Genomic DNA, 19,282 nt, shown 5'->3' with positions numbered 1-19,282 from the left:
CCATCCTGGCCAACATGGTGAAACCTCATCTCTACTAAAAATACGAAAATCAGCCGGACATGGTGGCGGTGCATGCCTGTAGTCCCAGCTACTCAGGAGGCTGAGGCAGGAGAATTGCTTGAACCCAGGAGGCAGAGGCTGCAGTGAGCCGAAATCGTGTCACTGCACTCCAGCCTGGGCAACAGAGCAAGACTCCGTCTCAGAAAAAAAAGAATCATGTAGTGTGGCTTCTTTTGTGCCTGGCTTCTTTCGCTCAAAATTTTGTTTGTGAGATTCATCCATGTTGTTTGCACATAGACATAGTTCCCCTTTTCTTTGCTGTATTGTGCTTCTTCGGATGAACATACCACCTTTTATTTATCCATTGTACTGTTAATATTTAGATCATTTCCAGTTTGAGGGTGTTATGAATAGGCTGCTATGAACATTTGCCTTCACATCTCTTGGTGCACATATGTAGGAATTTCTCTTAAGCATATATTCAGGAGAGGAATTTCTGGTTCAAAAGTTATGTATATATTTATCTTTAGTAGATTCTACCAGTTTTCCAAAATGGTTAAATCATTTGCCACTCTCATCACAATGTAGAGGAGTTCCATTGTTCACATCCTCGCCAAGACTTGATTTTGTGCTCTTTTTTGTTTTCGCCATTCTAGTGGTGTACAATGCTGTCTCACTAAGGTTCTAGTTAAATAGCCTTTCAGTCTCCCTGCTTCCACTTTTGCCTCCCTCCAATCCATTCTCCAAATAAAAACCAGAGAAATATTATCAAACACAAGTAAGAGTACACTATTTTCCTTCTTAAAACATTGCAATGGCTCCCAGCTACACTCAGACTAAACCCGAACTTGGAAGCATAGCCTCCAAGTCCCTGTATGATCTGTCTGCTGCAGACCTGCCTGGCCAACTTCACCTTACCAACCATACTCCACGTTCACTGTGCTCCAGACACACCGCCTCCTTCCTCTTCCTTGAACAAGCCAGGCTCCCCCTTGCTTGCCTAACTACTATTCTTCCTTCAGGTCACAACTTACAAGTCACATCTTCAGGTGAGAACTCCTAACTGGCCTCTATATCAACAGTGAATCTCCTCTGCAGTGCTTACACAATCTCCACATAGCTTGTTTATTCACTTGTTCATGTCCTATTTCCCTTACTAGATTGTATGGTCCACAAGGGCAAAGACACGGCCTTCTTGGTCACTACTGCATGTCCAGTACCTGGCACTAGGAGCTCAATACATTTTTATCAGTTGATTGACTTAATAAATAGTATCGCTGGCCAGGTGTGGCAGCTCACAACTGTAATCCAGCCCTTTGAGAGGCCAAGGCAGGAGCATCGCTTGAGCTCAGGAGTTTGAGACCAGCCTGGGCAACATGGCAAAACCTTATCTCTAGAAAAAATGAAAAAATTAGTCAGGTGTGGTGGTGTACACGTGTAGTCCCAGCTATCCAGGAGGCTAGGGTGGGAGGATAGCTTGAGCCCAAGAAGTCAAGGCTGCAGCAAGCTGTGATCACGCCAATGGGTGACAGAGTGAGACCTTGTCTCAAATAAATAAATAAAAAGTAAATAGTATCTCTCTCGGGGGGACCTAAGTTAAGCAGTTCTTTCACACTGAGGAGAATTGATAAAGCAAAATGCTCTGAGACGCTCAGAGGAGAGGCCTCGTTTATACATCGACATAGCCATTGTTTACTGGGCACCTATTATGGAGGCAATAGGCCCTGTGTACTCTGCAACACAGCAACAGAGACCACCTTGGAGCTCCCTCTCAATTGCCGATGAGCTTTTAATCCTGTGCAGGTGACCTTGAGGTCCCTCAGACTCCTGCTCCCTGCTTTTGGCCACTTTATGTAGGTTTACCTTTTCTACAGAGGTACAGAAGCACTTCCATTCATTTGTCCAGTTTCCTAGTTGAGAAAGTTTGTGGGAGTATTTTTCCTGATAATAATGTTAATAAGTTATCACTTAAATTTTTTGAAAAATCAATAAGAGAAAAATAATGGCCATTTATACTTCTACTACCCAGGAAAAATCAGCATATCCCATTCAAGGCTTTGTTATTTCTTTTTCCCTTTATTGTTAATGTTGGTCAAAGGGCTCAGGAGAGGACTTGGTTGAAACTAGTGTATACAGCAGGGCCTGTGGGGGATTCTAATTATTCAAGCCTGCATTGTCCTTTATGCCCAAAACTGGTGGAAAAGAACTGGGGATAGATTACTAAGAGCTTCAGGCTTAGAGCCTGTTTTCAGCACATTTGTTCAAATCATTGTCCACATGTTGCCTTTGTCTCCCCATCAGGGATGCCAAGGAGCCTGACAGTATTACAGCAATTCAGCAGATGTTGCCCTGAAATCGAGAGTGAATATAGCATCTCCCAGATCAACCAAACAGATTCCGAAGACATACCTTTGGCCCACCTTTCCCAAAATGGAGATTTTGTCTGGATAAAGAGCCATCATGTATGGCACCCCTAGTGTGTCCTAGGCACAGTGCTGGACACTTCACATAACTTTAATCCTCACAATGACTCTAGATGTAGGCATTACCTCCATTTGCAGTTGAGGCTCTGCAAGGTGAGTGAACTGTTCAAGGCCTCAGAAGGTGGCTGATTCAAGCTTGTACTAAGCCTTCTCTGGCTCCATGGGCTTGCTCAGCTATGCTGGTAAGTTTTGTCTTGGCTGCGAATGGCTAGAATCAAAGGAAGAACAGAGGAGGACCTTTCCTGTGCTGGATCTAAAATTGCTGGTAAGCTCGCAGTGCTACGCACAGACTCTCCAAAGGAGACTGGGGAAAACATCAAATTAATTGATATCATCACAGGGTTAGATTACTACTTAATAGATGAGCTAAACCCTGAGGACATGGCCTCAATATAGCCAGAATTTCAAACTGCAGTCTTATCTCTTCCCACAGTGCATGTGGATGTCTAACTCCCTGCTACCACTTTGATGAGTTTGTATTAATAACTCCTGCTTAGGTAAGGAGCTGGGCCATTGAGAGCTGCCCAAGGCCCATTCCTGAGCCCCAGGCCATGATTCGCCTCACTCTGGACTTCAGTTCCAGAGAGAGAGGTCAATGGCAGGGCATGGGAACAGGATCGATCCCCAAGCTTGTTCTGTCCCCGGAACAGAAGTCCCTAGAAACACTATGGGTGGGACAGAAGTTAAGAGCAGAGAGCAGGGAATCGCATCTGCTAAGTGAGGGGAGTTTTCCAATGAAAACAACTCAGCAAGGCCTTCGGTCCCCTGGGAAGATTTCCTTCAGCTTACGCACACTCAGTTCCTCCTCCCTCCTCCTCTGTCTCCTTGGGGTTGGACTAGAAGTCAAAGCACTGACCAGCAATGTCCTCCAAACCTTGGGGAAGATGCAAGACCTTGACCTACACTCTGGGCCAACTGCATCTCAGATCAACAAGATCTTAACTCACTTACCTGTGTTTGACAGGGAAGCAACAAACCCTTCTTTGAACACTGAAGTTAGGGGTGTGATTTTCCTTTTAAATACAGACAGGGTGGCCTCAGGGGTAGTGAGAAGCTCCATCCTCAGAAGGATCCAGAAGAGGCTGGGTGACCGCGTGAAAGGGACACTGGGACAGTGATTCGGAATTGACATGTGGCCTTGACTTAGACACTAGTTTCAAATCCAACAATTTATTAAGCTGCACCGGTGTGCGAAGCAAACCTGACCTCTGTCTTCACAGGTTAATGGGGAAGACAGACATGGAAACAAAGGCAGAATGAAACATGTCATTACAAATTGTGATCAGTGCTAAAAGGAAAGGATGGCGGTCATGAGGAATAATAACAAGGAGAATCAAGAATTTTGAGTAGGGGTTCCGAATTTATGTTTCGAAACAGTTCACTGTGGCTGCCATGAAGAGTCTGGGTTGGAGGGGCAAGTGTGGAGGTTGGAGGCGAGTTAGAAAGCCAACTCACTGGCCCATGGAATAGATGATATGGCTGAATCCAGGTGTGAGTGGAAGAAGTGGGGCGATGTGATACAATGGGAGGCATATTTTGGACATAGAATCAACAGGACTTAATGGTACTTGAGAAATGAGAGCTTGGGGAGGAGATAAAAAGGGAAATAACTCCCAAGTTTGGGACTGAACAAGGTCATCTGAAAAATCTGAGTTTATAGTATTGTATAGATTCTATGACTATGAAGCTTCAAAGTCCAGACTAACAGGCCAGGAGGTAGGGCCAGTTCTATCCCTTGATATGACTCAGAGCCACAAGGGGTGGCATAAAAGCAATGCCACCAAAAAGGTCTTTCCCACATTGGGGCCTGAAAGGAAGTGAGGTTTTACTCTGGCACCCATCTCCCTTATACATTGTATATCAAAATCATAATCAAGGTAAACCAAGATCATAGCCAGAGAATCAGTGTCAAGCATCCAGTTAAAAGAGTGAAGATGAAAAAGGAATAATAAATAGCAAAATCACTGCATTTTCTATATATTGTATAGAAATCATTATACACACACACACAAAGAGAGAGACACCTATAATCAAAAAGAAAAACACAGACAACCCAATAAAAAATGAACAGAAGATTTGAACAGGCATTTCACAAAAAAAATTTAAAAAATCAATTGCCAATAAACATATGTAAAGGTGCCCAACTTCCTTAGCATTAGAGAAACACAAAATAAAACCATACTCAGCTACTGCTAAATAGGGCTACAATGAAAAAAACTAACAATACCAAGTGTTGGCAAAGATTCAGAGCAAATAACCCTCTCATACATTATTTATGGTAATTTAAATTGAAACAACAGGTTTTTGCTTTTTTTTAAATTTGGCTTTAGTATCTACTAAAGCTAAATATACACATACCCTATGACCCAGTCATTCCACTCCTAGGTGTTTATCCAACAGAAATATGTACACATTTGTGCCAGAATAAACCTACCACAGTGTTTTTAGGGGCACTATTCATAAGTCAAAAACTGGGGAAAATGCAAATGTCCATCCACAAGAGAATGAATAAAATAAATTGTGACATATTCCTACAAAGGAATAGGTGAATTCCTTTCACTATGTAGAAGTGAAAGTGAATAAACAAAATGCACTAGACAACAACATGGATGAATCTCACAAGCATAATGTTGAAAATGAAACCAAATGCAAAATAGAGTATTCTATGATTCCATTTACATTAAGCTCAAAAACAGGCAAAACTACTCTAGGATGATAAAAGTCAGGAGAATTATACTTTTAGGGAGGATCATGGTGAATAGGCCTGAGCAGAAGGAGGTTTCTCAGATGCCAACAATGTTTCTTCATCTGGCCAGTGGCTCCACAGGAGAGTCCATTTCATGAAAACCCATCAACATGTACCTTTCAATTTGTCTGCATTTATGTATTTATGTTGTACATCAATAAAAATGTACCCAAAACACTTAGGAAGAGTATTTGCCTATGACAACTAAAGGCAATATGGTTGCAGTAAAAAACCAAAATCATAGTCAAAGTAAACCAACGTCATGGCCAGAGAGTCGGTGCCAAGCAAGTTAAAACAGGATGAAAAAAGAATAAGAAGTAGCAAAATCATTGCATTTACAATTTTTTTTTTTCCCCACAGCACTGAGTTTTATTAGGAATTTCATTAAGATTAAATTTCTAGGAATGAGGGCGTCCTAGTTAAGAGGACACAAAAGCCCACGAAGCCTCCTCAGATCTCATAGTGAACCACCGGCTCAGGTTCTTTGGAGGGATCGCCACCTCGTTCCAGGTACAGATTATTATAAGGATACTGCTTTGGTCCCACAGGCTGGTAGACAGGGTACATGTCCCCCGCCCAGAACATAAATGTCATGAAAGCCAGGAAACCGAAGAGCTGCATACACATGACATTCCAAGAAACAGGTGTGGGGGATGTATCCACACGGTTCCTGGTGTACATGTCTAGGTGCCAGTGCATCGGTTCGCCCCAGTTCAACCTCAGGTCCGGTTGGTCCCAGCTATACCATGGATCCTTCTCATGCTGTGAACGGTCAGGGAGCTACGGGTAGTCGCCATACCCCATGCCCTCATCCGGGCAATGCTCGTAGTCTTCCACATGCATAATATACTTCTTGGCGGCAGCGGCCAGTTCTTCTGGGGTCCTAGGATAGAGCCCCGGGAACATGTCCTTGGTCATGCGGGAGGCTGGCTGTGCGCCCAGCGGCACCACGTTCCGGGATGCCCTTTGCAGCCACTGAACTCCCAGGACCCCGGCCCTGGCCACCGCCATCTTCACCTTCTTCATGTTTTCGCATTTACAAATATTAATTTTCTGAACATTTTTCCAAGTTTTCGGCCCTGATATGTTGTTATCACAGAATTTGTCTCCCAACTTTTGTTTTGGCTGTATTTTAAAGGTTTGCAAAGGCATCATCATATCCCTTTCAACGTAGTGTTTTAAACAAGCATGTATGTACACACCCATGAACCCCAAGGATATGTGCTATAATAATATAAGTATGGGACCACAGAACAACCAGAGTGATTCCCATAATCACTCACAAAATAAGTCTGATTATTTTATCATCACACCTGGTCTACGTGTACATGCTCTTTGCCACTGAATGCTTAATTATAGGAGTCCAAAAACTATTTGAGTAGCTGTCCTAATCATCAAAAAATTGTGTGCTGTGTAATGAAAAAAACACATGCTTTAGTCCACCGTTTATCTATGTACTCCTCAACAATTGATTTAGCCTCCTTGACTCAGTTTCTGCTCATATAAATGGAGGAAATACTACCTACATTGTGGGACTAGAGTGAGAATTAAACAAAACAGCTTACAGCAAAGTGCCTGCTACATACTAAGCCCTTGACAACTGCTAGACAGTTGCAGCAATGTAGCAGATTTTTGACCTTGAAGTTTTACCCATTTTAACATAAATGCATTAACATTGCCTATTTCCTCCATATTTTAATGAGGATTAAGGGTTAGGCATTTTGAACTTGTTTCATAGACTGGGCATTTTCAGGAAATGTTGAAAAATATCCCAGACGCTGTCATTTCAGAAAGCAAAGCAGATAAAGGAGAAAGGGTATTGAAACCTTACATTTGAATTCATGAAACAGACAAATTTTTGGGTGCACACACTGAAAGTAAGAATAAAATTAAACACCAATTAATGATTGAATGAAAAGAAGTCTCAAAAAGAAAATCATAAGGATCAATTTTACCCTATTTAATTCATATTCTGATCAAATTTCTTTCAGTAAAACTAAACTATCACCATTGAGAATGAATAATTACTGAGAAAGAACAATTTCAATTGCAATTACATAAATAAAGATCCTTAATTTTTTGGATCTTTTTAATTTTGGATTAATATGTCCTTTAAAAAATGTTTTTTCTGAACTCTATTTTTTCAACACAATTCTACTCACATTTTGTCCACATTTTTAATTAGAAAATTGACTTCTTTTGCCTCAATAGTAGGATATTAATTAAATAAAGTATGGCACATTAATATAATGGACTTTTTTTTCCCCGTAGGTTATTGGGGTACAGGTGGTGTTTGATTACACGAGTAAGTTCTCTAGCAGTGCTTTGTGAGGTTTTGGTGTACCCGTCACCCGGGCAGTATACGCTATACCCTATTTGTAGTCTTTTATCCTTCATCCCCCCCACCCTTGTCCCCATGTCCCCAAAGTCCAATATATAACGGACATTTAAAATATAGCCATAAAAGTTGTATTTTCAAAGAATATTTGATGATTTAGGGAAAGGTCCATAAAACATCTTTAAACAGCACAAAAAGAGGCTATGAAATAGTATGTGTACAGTGTAATTTCATTTCTGTAATGTTTATGCATGTTTGCACATGCATATAATAAAATTTTGGGAGGACAGCCATTCAAAATGTTCATAGTAGTTATCTTTGAATGACAGGATTGTGGGAGATACACATTTCTTTCTTTAAACTTTTTGTCTTTCAAATTTTACACCATAAATATATACTACTTTAATAAGAAGAAAATCTTATTTTTAAAAACGATTTGTAATTGTTTATTTTTCTGTATTCTGTAGGTCTTGGCAAAAATCTAAACAAAGATTTGTAAAATCTTTCTTCTCCTATCACTGCTCTCTCCTGGCCACTTTCATTTTGCCCATGCGTGTGAAATATTTATGAACATCATGTAATCTAAGAAAGAATAAGCATCTGTTTGCAAGTGATTATATGGAAGTATTCAATATTTTAGGCCCTGAACATCATTTTCTCAAACAGACTAAAAAATTGACCTGTCCAAATTGCCTAAGGGGTCAATGTGGAAAGCAGAGAATGCAAGTCCACATTCTGGCCTCTCCCTGAGCGTGTGACCCTGAATGAGTCATCCAACCACTCACATCCTCTGCTCCTCACTTGGGCCCTAAGGGAACTGTCTCTCCCATCTCTAAGGCCCAGAAGGCCCTGTGAAGCTTGCTTAGAGGTCTCACCAAGGCCAGCAGTGTTTGGTCCAATAGCTCTGCATTGGTTTGCTAGGGCTGCCATAACAAAGCACCACAGACTGAGTGGCTCAAACAATGGAAATTCATTTTCTCACAATTCTGGAGACTAGAAGTTCAAGATGATCAAAGTGTCAACAAAGTTGGTTTCTCCTGAAGCCTCTCTTCTTGGATTATAGATGGCCATCTTCTCCCTATATATTTTCCTCTGTGTGTGTCTGTGTCCTAATCTCTTCTTCTCATAAGGACACAAGTCATATTGGATTAGAGCCCACCCTAGTGAACTTGCTTTACCTTAATTACTTCTGTTTTTGTTTTTTTGTTTGTTTTTGTTTGTTTTGAGACAGGGTCTCACTCGGTCACCTAGGCTGGAGTGCAGTGGCACGATCATGGCTCACTGCAGCCTCGACCTCCTAGGCTCAAGTGATCCTCCCACCTCATCCTCCCAAGTATCTGGGTCCACAGGCATGCACCACTACACTCAACTAATTTTAAAAATTTTTTGTAGAAACAGGGTCTCACTATGTTGCCCAGACTGATCTCGAACACCTGGGCTTACAGGCATGACCCACCGCACCTGGCCTTAATTACCTTTTTAAAGACCATATATCCAAATACAGTCACATCTGAGATACTGGGGGTAAGGACTTCAGCATATTAATTCATCAGGGGGCACAGTTCAGCCAATAACAAGTTCCTATCAAGGAAATGAGCATAGAAAGTGGAAAGAAATGGATCTAATAGAGGTAAGAGAGTCTAATTAGTGAAATTATATAGGATTGCCTGCAAATTTCCCAAAATGTAGGTGGAGTTCCATTTTTTTCACACCCCTCTATAGCAGGCGACTACTTCATGAAGGAGACCTCAGGGTGGGAGAATCTTCTAGATATTATCCAACAAGCTATCATGCCCACTGCCAGCTCAGAGTTCAACTTTAGCAGCATCCCCACTTTAATCCATTAGAGAGAAATTGTTTATACACTTATTTGAATATTTTACTGCATCTCGCCCTTATTATGTCAAATAAATGTGTAGAAAATGGGAAAATGACAGGCTGAAACTAGTGATTAGAAACATAAGTCTCATAATCTTACTATAATTGACATGAAAATGGGAATTATCATGTGGGCTCAAATCAGGAACTCTCTTAACTGGGAGTTTACTGAACTTAGGCTGATGTGTATACATCTGTGAAGGAAAAAAACAAAGCTAAATAACATAGAACAAGTTCCAAAACCAGATGATCAAAGATTGAGCCTAAAAGACTAGATGTAGTTTGTAAGGAAAGCCAGTGTTCAGCTTTTAGAAAAAGGAATTTCCCTTACCACATTCAAATAACTCATATAACCTTTACACACTTGACATTTGCACACTTGATTCCAATAACTGCCTATAGGAAACTTGTTATAGGAAAAAAGAGAATTCCCTAGAGGCAAGTAAGGAACTGCCTAATGCAGTTCTTAGCAGACAGCATTTCAACAAATAATGTTGAACAAACAACTCCAGTGAGCATGATTTAACAAGTCCCTAGCCACATCACTGAAGCATACTTTCTACACACGTCCTAAGTCATCTTACACCCCTCCCTCTCTCATCCCCAGACATTCAGATCATTCAGATTCACGGATTCTGCTTTCATGTTTCTTAACTCTCTCTCTCTCTCTCTCTCTCTCTCTCTCTCTTTCTGTGTGTGTGTGTGTGTGTGTGTGTGTGTGTGTGTGTGTGTGTGTCTGTCTGCCTGTCTTTCTCTCTCTCTTCCTTTCCACTCCTACTTTCCCAGCTCAAGTATTCACTACCTCTTGCCTAGAGAGGCATCCTACCTCTGGTCTCCTCCCTTCCAAGCCAGCCCACACTCCACTGTCAGAACTCTACTTGTTCAATCAATGAGTATTTACTGAGCCTTTACTAGGTGCCCTGCAGACACTACTCACTAGGGCCCATAGACACTATGTTGAGCCCTGGAAAGTCCATCTTGAACAAGGCAGACACACACCCTGAAGGTGATAGTCTAGCCGGGGAGATAAACAATTGCTGTAGACAAACAATTACCATACACTAGTATTGTGAGTACTTTGTTAGGAAAAAACAGCATGCTACAAGAGAAGATAACTGGAAAACCAAAACTAGTGTAGTTGAATGAAAAAAATTACGTAAAAAGGTATTTACTGCTATACGTCTTTATCTGGGAAGATCCACAAAAGAGGGAGATGGGGAAACTTACAAGTTAGCAGATTTTGATGGGGTAATCAATAAATGTACATTTAATATGCCTATTAGATATCTGACTACAAATATCAAGACAAGTGGGTGTGTGAGTTTAGAGTCCAGGATCAGGGACAGAGATAGAGAACAGGGAGTTGTCCATATTTAACATCACAGGATTGAATGAGATCACCTACAAAGAGGAGAGGAGAAAAGGGAAAGGAGTGGGGAGAAGAAAGACAAGTACTGACCTCAGTTTTTAGAGGTCAAAAAGATGAGAAAAACAAAGGAAAAAAAAAAAAGATGAAGGCCAGTCATTGAAGTCAGAGCAGGAGAATGAGGAGTCACAGAGCAAGAGGGAAGAAAGTGTTTCACAAATGAGGCAGCGGAGTCTTTTCAGCAAGTGGTGCTGAGAAAACTGGATATTCACATGCAAACACATGAAACTGGACTCTTACCTTACACTCTGTACAAAAATTAACTCACAGGCCTAATCATAAGAGCTAAAACTAAACACTCATAGAAGAAAACACAGGAGAAAAGCTTCAGGACATTGGATTTGGCAATGATTCCTTAGATAAGACACCAAAAGCACAGGCAACCAAAGAAAAAACAGACAAATTGGACTTATCAACATTTAAAACTCTTGTGCATCAAAGGACTCAATCAGAAGAGTGGAAAGGCAACCAAAAGAACAGGAGAAAGTATCTGCAAATCATTTATCCAATAAGGGTTAAATATCCAGACTATATGAAGAGCTCCTACAATTCAACAACAACAAAGAAAAACAACCCGATTTAAAAAATTAGCAAAGCACTTCAATAGATATTTCTCCAAATATACAAGATATACAAATGGTCAACAAGCACATGAAAAGATACCCACTAACACAAATCATTAGGAATATGCAAATCAAAACCCCAATGAGATATCACTACACACTCACTAGGATGGCTACTAGTTAAAACAAAACAAAACAAAAAACAGAAAACAAGTGTTGGCAAAGATGTAGAAAACTGGAGCTCTTGTATACCCTTGGTAGGAAGGTAAAATGGTACAACTGCTACATAAAACAGGCAGTCCTCAAAAAATTAAACATAGAATTACCATATGATCCAGGAATGCTACTTCTGGGTATGTATCCAAAATAATTGAACACAGTATCTCAAAGGAACCCATATTCCTAGCAGCATTATTCACAAAAATCAAAGAGTAGGCCGGGCACGGTGGCTTACACCTGTAATCCCAGCACTTTGGGAGGCCGAGGCAGGCAGATCACGAGGTCAGGAGATCAAGACCATCTGGCTAACACGGTGAAACCCCGCCTCTACTAAAAATACAAAAACTTAGCCAGGCATCGTGGCGGGCGCCTGTAGTCCCAGCTACTCAGGAGGCAGGAGCAGGAGAATGGCGTGAACCCGGGAGGCGGAGCTTGCAGTGAGCCGAGATAGCGCCACTGCACCCCAGGCTGGGCGACAGAGCGAGACTCCCTCTCAAAAAAAAAAAGAGTAGTAGTAAGCTAAGTATTCATCAACAAACGGGAAAAAAAAAAGTTTTATTCAACCTTAAAAAGAAGGAAATTCTGACACATGCTATGATATCAATGAACCTTGATAATATGTAAAATAAAATGTAAAAGTCATAACAGGACAAATACTGTATGATTCCACTTATATGAGGAGCCTAGAGTAGTCAAATTCATAGAAACCAAAAGTAGAATCGTGATTACCAAGGACAGGGAGGCAGGGGTACGAGGGAGCTGTTGTTTAATGAGTATAGAGTTTTGATTTTCCAAGATGAAGAGAACTCTGGAGACTGACTGCACAGCAGTGTGGATGTGCTTAACACTACTGAACTGCACACTTTAAAAAGGCTAGATGATACATTTTACATTATGTGTATTTTACCACAGTTTTAACTTTTTAAAAGAATCACAAAATGAAGAATTAGTCCATATTGCTGAGAGGCAGTAAGATGAGGACTGAACTCTCCATGACAAGACGGAGCACTGAAGCCTTTGTTAAAGCCATTTCAGTAGAGTGAATCCCAGAAGCCTCATTGAAATGTCAGTGGAAGAAAGACTGGGAGATGAGGAAATGGAGCTCATGGGAATACAGAACTTTCTAGCTTGAAAAGAAGCACAGAGATGAGGCACAGCAGGAGGAGGGGATGGGGTCAAGGTTGGCAGGGTCAAGACGAGGGCTATAAAAGAATGTTTGTAGGGAACTGTGGTAGGGCCGCCCTGGGGTGTAGGGTGGCCATTTGAGATCTGTGGTCTTACATTTGAAATGAGCCTTGCTGGCATGGTTGTGTTTTCTGCAGCACTGTGAAGCTGCCCGTGAGCAGGTGCAGAGTTGGTGGGTAGCAAGCTTTAACCAGCATTGTGTGATTTTTTTTTCTAGGCAAGGGCCATAGAGGAGAGAGGCACGAGCTTTATGGGAAGTAAGGGCACAAGAAGAGAGTCCTGGCAGTGAAGGAGAGGCTGCATTCAGGCTGGGACTTGCCAGAGTGGGAGCATTAAACATGTGAGTTGGAACTATAGGAGGGGATCAGGGAGCAGGCTGGTTGAAATCTAGATTTCAGAGGTGGGGCAGTTATCGTCGATGACTTAGTCAGGTTGAGCAAAAGGTCTTTGGAGCTAAAAAGGTCAAGGAAATAAAGAGTCCCCAACATTGATCGGATCACCTACATAAATGCTGAAGTTGCCCCTAGAGAAAGGAAGAGAAGCAGGACCCAGTGTGGAGAAGAGGGGGAAGATGTGAAGCAAGGGGAACAGTGTGTGCAAATGACAAACTCTTACTATGAGGAGCAGAGAGACGTTCATGAAGGATGGAGAACTGATACCATGGGGTAGATAAAGGTGGAGTGGAATGCACAGCTATTTTTGTGAAGACTTCGAAAAACACACGAAGGAGTTTGTATTTTATTGTAAGGAAAGCTATTGAAGGATTTTAAGCAAAGGGTACACAATCATATTTGTGTTTTTAAAAAAATGCTCTGATAAATAAACTGTGTTATATCCAGACAACGGCATATTATTCAGCATTAAAAGAAATAAGCCACCAAGCCATGAAAAGACACTGAAGAAACTTAAATGCATATTACTAAGTGAAAAAAGCTAATCTGAAAATGCTAAATACTATATGATTCCAACTATATGACACTCTAGAAAAGAAAAAACAATGGAGATAGTAAAAAGATGAGTGGTTAGTAAGGGTTGGGGTGGAGACAGGGGGAGGAAGGGATGAATAGGTGGAGCACAGAGGATTTTTAGAACAGGGAAATTATTTTGTATAATCCTCTAATGACAGATACATGTCATTAGACATTAGTCCAAACCCACAGACTGTGCAACACCAAGAATGGCCCCTAATGTAAACTATGGACTTTGGGTGATAATGATGTGTCAATGTAGGTTCAGCGATGGTCACACGTACCACTCCAGGGGGCGATGTTGATAGCAGGGTAGATTGCATATGTGGGAGGGGCAGGGGATGTATAGGGACTCTGTACTTTCTACTCAATTTTGCTGTCAACCTAACACTACTCTAGAAATAAAGTCTATTTTTTAAAAAATCACACTGAACTGCTGTGTGGAGCACAGATGAAACAGGAGCAACCTGGAAAGAAAGAGCCCAAACAACAGGCTACTGTTGCTACTCACTGAGACAGCACAGAACAGGAATTTGGGAACTCGGGGGTGGGCACAGTGGATTCAGTTTGGAGGGGCACGCTGAGTCTGAGTTTCCCAGGGCTTGAAGGGGGCCCATGCCGAATACTTTTTCCATATAAGCACCAAGCAGTTAAAAAATCAGTGCGTAACCCTGCAGCACTGAAAACACACTCACAGCCAAGGCCAGCTCAAGGCTGTTTGCATGAGGTCATGTAGCTTGGTGGTTGGGCTCACAAATTCTGGATTCCTGAGCGAAAACTTCCTGGTTCGAATCTTAGCACTGCCACTTACCAGCTTGAGCAACTTATTTAAACTTTTCGCCTCCATTTCCTTATGTGTAAAATGGTAAATAATAATATATTTGATGATATTATATAAAATAAAATGTAAAAGTCGTAACAGGACAAATACTGTATAATTCCACTTATATGAGGAGCCTAGAGTAGTCAAATTCATAGAAACCAAAAGTAGAATCGTGGTTACCAGGACCTACCACATACCACATAAGGCTGCTGTAGATTAAATGAGTTAGTATATTTAGCATAGTTAGTATCTATATAATAATAACTCTGGAAAGAGAGGGTTAGTAGTATATAAATATATAAAATAATTTATATATTAGGAAAATAATAAATCATAGAATACTGTATGACCGTTTGCTATCAATATTATGAACACTAATTATTTTGAAGAAACGTTAGCTGACATATTTATTCATCCATTCCATTGTTCATTCATTCAACAGGCATTGATAGAGTCCTCACCACCAGCACTCAAACATAAATCAGACACCAAGTCTTCTCTCAGCAAGCTTAGACTTGCACAGATTTAAACACGCAGAATTTTACATGTTCAATCCCACTCTGAAGAACAACTTGAGTTAATCAATAACAGGAAATATTATTATTGAAATACACACATCAACACAAAAATAACCTTCAAATGCTTTTCCTATATAAAATCAAAGTCATGTATTATCTTGCTTCATATATATGATTATTTTATATAACTGTCCTTAAATGATATGTCTAAAGTGATATGTTTTTCATCATATATGTTTTGAATATGTGTATTTGCAAGCAAATATAAACGAATACATAATCTTGCATTGCTTTCAAAAGAGAATCAGGCATTATATAAAATAAGCATTATGTATCTGGCTACATGAGTGATAGTATGTTGTAGTGGTTAGGAGAAGAGTCTGAAACAGAATCACCTAAATTTAAATTCCTGTTCTGCTCACTAGTTGCATGATCTTGGCAAGTGAGGCCTCTTTGTACCTTACTTTCCCCATTCGGTAAAATGGGACTATAATAACACTTCATAGAGTTGTTGTGAGGCTTAAATAAGTTAACAAACATGCAGTATTTCTAATAGTAAAAACCCAAAGCATTAGCTTTCTTATGCAGAAATGTTCCACCCACGTTTTTGTACTTATTTATTTTGTGCTTGTTTATTCGTAAGCCAAACTTAGGGTTCAAGTAATTTTATTAAACTCTGGAATATGCATCATTATCAAAGGAAAATGTTAGATTTTACTCAAGCTCAGTTGGTACAGGCATTTCTCCTGAAATAAGAAGGGCTCCTGTGAAATAGTCACCCCCGAGTGTTGCCAGTTGCTATTCAGCCGCTAGATTCGGCCACCAGAGGCCGCCAACAATGACTTGTGGACAATGCAAGGGTGAACATTAGGAAAGGCAGAAACAGGTCAATCTAACCAGAATTACTTCTAGATCTGCCCCATCAGCATCAAGAAAAGCCAGAAATGTTTTTCCATCAGAGGCAGGATGTTTTCTCTTTACATTTAAACGTCCAATTTTGACAAAGTAGGATCCCAAGGCTTGGAGAACTTTCTGCTTGAAATGATTGATAGTATTTGTCTGAGTTTTGGTGTGTGTATTCCATAACTTCTCTAAGAGTCACACTGCCACCTGATTCGTAGAACCTCTTGCAGATCTCTTTCACTGACTCAAAGACGGTGGGCAGTGGATACAAAACACCAAGGGTGAGCCCAGCCCACTCCACAGGGAGAACTAGAGTGTCCAAGCTTCGTCTGCCAAACATGTGGAACCTCTGTTCCCAGGGCACATGGTGCGATAGTTCTTTGAATCAACATCCATATTACTCCATACAACTCAACTTGACATAAAAATATCAAGTGTGTATCTTATTTGTATATAGAAATTGCATATTCAGGTGAGTTGCTTTTAAAATCTGTGTCTTCATTGTAACATAGTTCCTCATTTATGGCCTGCTTTGTTATAAATTATCCTTTGTAATTTCCCAGTCTCTATTTTTCACTAATTAATTTAAAACCTATTTCAAAGAAAACAGATGCATTTCTGTATTTAAATTTTATTTGTTTATGCATAGGCCAGTATTTTTATCTTTCTTGGCAGCTATATAATAGTATTTTAGATAATTTGTTATCTTTTATTATCCACACAGTATCTAGGATCATTTGCCATTTTACAAAGTCAACTGTAATTTGATGACACGCTGAATTCCTTGTATTGTTTTGGAAATAACTTCAGGAAAATGTAACTATAATACACACAAATGGCATACAAATTTCGATATTGTTGCACAAAATTTGTTCAAGTTCACTCTATGTTAATTTTTTATTTTTTATTTATTTGTTTTTAGAGACAGGATCTTGCTCTGTCACCTGGGCTGGAGTGCATTGGTGCAGTCATAGCTCACTGCAGCCTCCATCTCCGGGGCTCAGGGAATCCTTCTGCTTCAGCCTCCCAAGTAGCTGGAATTACACACATGTGCTACCACGCCCAGCTAATTTTTCCATTTTTTTGTAGAGAGGGAGGTTTCACTATGCTGTACAGGCTGGTCTCAAACTCATGGCCTCAAGGGATCCTTCTGCCTAGGCCCCCCAAAATGCTGGGATTACAGGCATGAGCTACCACGCCCAGCTAGTATATTTTATGTGAGAACTAAAGAACTTAACAGTAGTTTACGGGGTACATTATCTAGCCAGATTTCCTTTCTGTCTTCATCTCCTGCCTCGCTTTTCCTTGTTCATTCTACCCTGACCTCACATAAATCCTTGAACACGTTGGGCACCATCACCTTGGGGCTTCTAACTGAGGCCTCTCCCTTTGTTATTCTTACCCCAGATATCACTTCCCCACCTCAGATAGCACCTTCTCAGTGTGTTCTCCTGGACCACCTTTATATATGAAACATCTCCAGCATCCCCGATCCTCCTCCAATCCCTGCTATTTTTTTCCCATAGCACTTATCACTTCTAATATACTGCATAATTTTTCTCTATTTCTATGTATTGTCTGTCTTCCTCTTCTGGAATCTAAGCTCCATGAGAACAAGGATTTTTGTCTGTTTTGTTCTATTGATGCATCCACAAGGCCTAGAGCAGGCCCTGGCACATAACAGGGGCCCAATAAATATTTTTTAAACTAGTGGAGAGATAGTAATAATATAAAATTTTCCCAAGTCATCCCTTTATCATTTATGAGAATTGCACCCATCATCCCACTTGCAGTTTTAGCTAAAACTGAGGTCCCTGCTAATCATTAACCTTGAATGGTACTCAGACTTTGAAACAAAGAATAACTAAAGGCCCTAGCACTTCATCCTCAAACCATGCCCCTTCTGTTATGATCACAGATGAGCTCTTCTGGAAAAATTCCTCACACAGGGCCTGAGGATCCCCCATCCCTGAAATGTCCAGGTGATGTCTTTCCCTCTCAAGTGTAGAGTGGAACTGTCAGGACATGACTCCTGTCAATCATCCCTAAGCGATGCCCATGAGCCCCTTCGCAGACACGTGGTGCATACTTGCAGTGGGGAGGAAGGCAGGGAGAGGCTGTGAAACCCTAGTTAGTCTAAAATCACCCTCATTTTCTGTGTTTCTATAATAGACTCAAGAGACACCCGCTCCCCAGTATCCCAAATCCAGTAAGCGAGTGGCAATTGTCACCGTGGCTTCCGATTTCTTCCCTGAGAAGTGTAATAAAAGAATCAGATGACACCAAAAGCATGAACCATAAGAGAAAAAGAATTGATAAACTGGACTTCATTAAAATTAAAAACTTTTGCTCTTCAAAAAACACCATTAAGAAAATGAAAAGTAATATCCTGGGAGAAAATATTTGCAAAATATAACTGAAATGACTTGTATTCAGAACATATTTTTAAAAGTCTTACAAGCCAATAAGATAAACAACTCAATTTTAAAATAATTGAGCAAAGACATTTAAATAGACAATTCATTAAAGAAATAAATGGATGGTAAATAAATACATGAAAAAATTTTTAGTATTATTAGTCATTAATAAAATGCAAATGAAAACCACAATGACATACCACCACACCCTCTAGCAGAATGGCTATCATCAAAAAGATAATAACAAGAATTGGTGAGGATGTGAAGAAACCTTCATACATTGCTAGTGGAAATGAGAAATGGTATAATCACTTTGGAAAACAGTTTGGCATTTTCTTAACAAGTTAAATACAAACCCACCTTGTGGCCTAGCAATTACATTCCCAAGTATCCCAAGAAAAATAAAAACTTACATCCACAGGAAGACTCACAAGTGAATATGCATAATGGCCCCAAACTGGAAACAACCTAAATGTCCATTATTTAGTAAATGGATAAGCAAATGATGTGTCATGCATGACATCAGGGCCAGCTTCATGGGCATACAACAGTGCAGTTGCACATGGCCCCACACTCAGAAGGGACTCTGAACTTAGGATTCAATGTGCTGTGGTCACCATCTTGAAATTCTTAATAAATTTATCTTGGAATTTGTGTTTTGTAAGTGAAATCTAATAAGACATGCACCAGATCTAGGTACCCAGTGCATCCCAGCATGGAGGTTGCATCACCCTGGGGAGTCTCTTGTCCACTCAGGGTTAGGACAATTGCCCATGCAAAAGGGAAATACCTGGTTCAGCTTCCCTGGTCCCAGC

The 19,282-nt window shown here is 40.5% G+C and overlaps 1 protein-coding gene and 1 pseudogene across 3 annotated transcripts in view; both read right to left on the bottom strand.

Annotated features, from left to right (window-relative positions):
- PDE1C (phosphodiesterase 1C) overlaps positions 1–19,282 on the bottom strand; it is a 661,967-nt gene that overhangs the window by 559,897 nt on the left and 82,788 nt on the right. The window lies entirely within an intron of this gene.
- On the bottom strand, positions 5,585–6,248 carry LOC112621280 (annotated as a pseudogene). The gene has a single exon (XR_003118696.1). The product of XR_003118696.1 is annotated as an NADH dehydrogenase [ubiquinone] 1 beta subcomplex subunit 8, mitochondrial pseudogene (transcript).

The sequence above is a fragment of the Theropithecus gelada genome, chromosome 3, assembly GCF_003255815.1.
Source record: "Theropithecus gelada isolate Dixy chromosome 3, Tgel_1.0, whole genome shotgun sequence".
NCBI classification, from domain to species: domain Eukaryota; kingdom Metazoa; phylum Chordata; class Mammalia; order Primates; family Cercopithecidae; genus Theropithecus; species Theropithecus gelada.
This window is presented reverse-complemented; position numbering and strand designations above follow the sequence as displayed.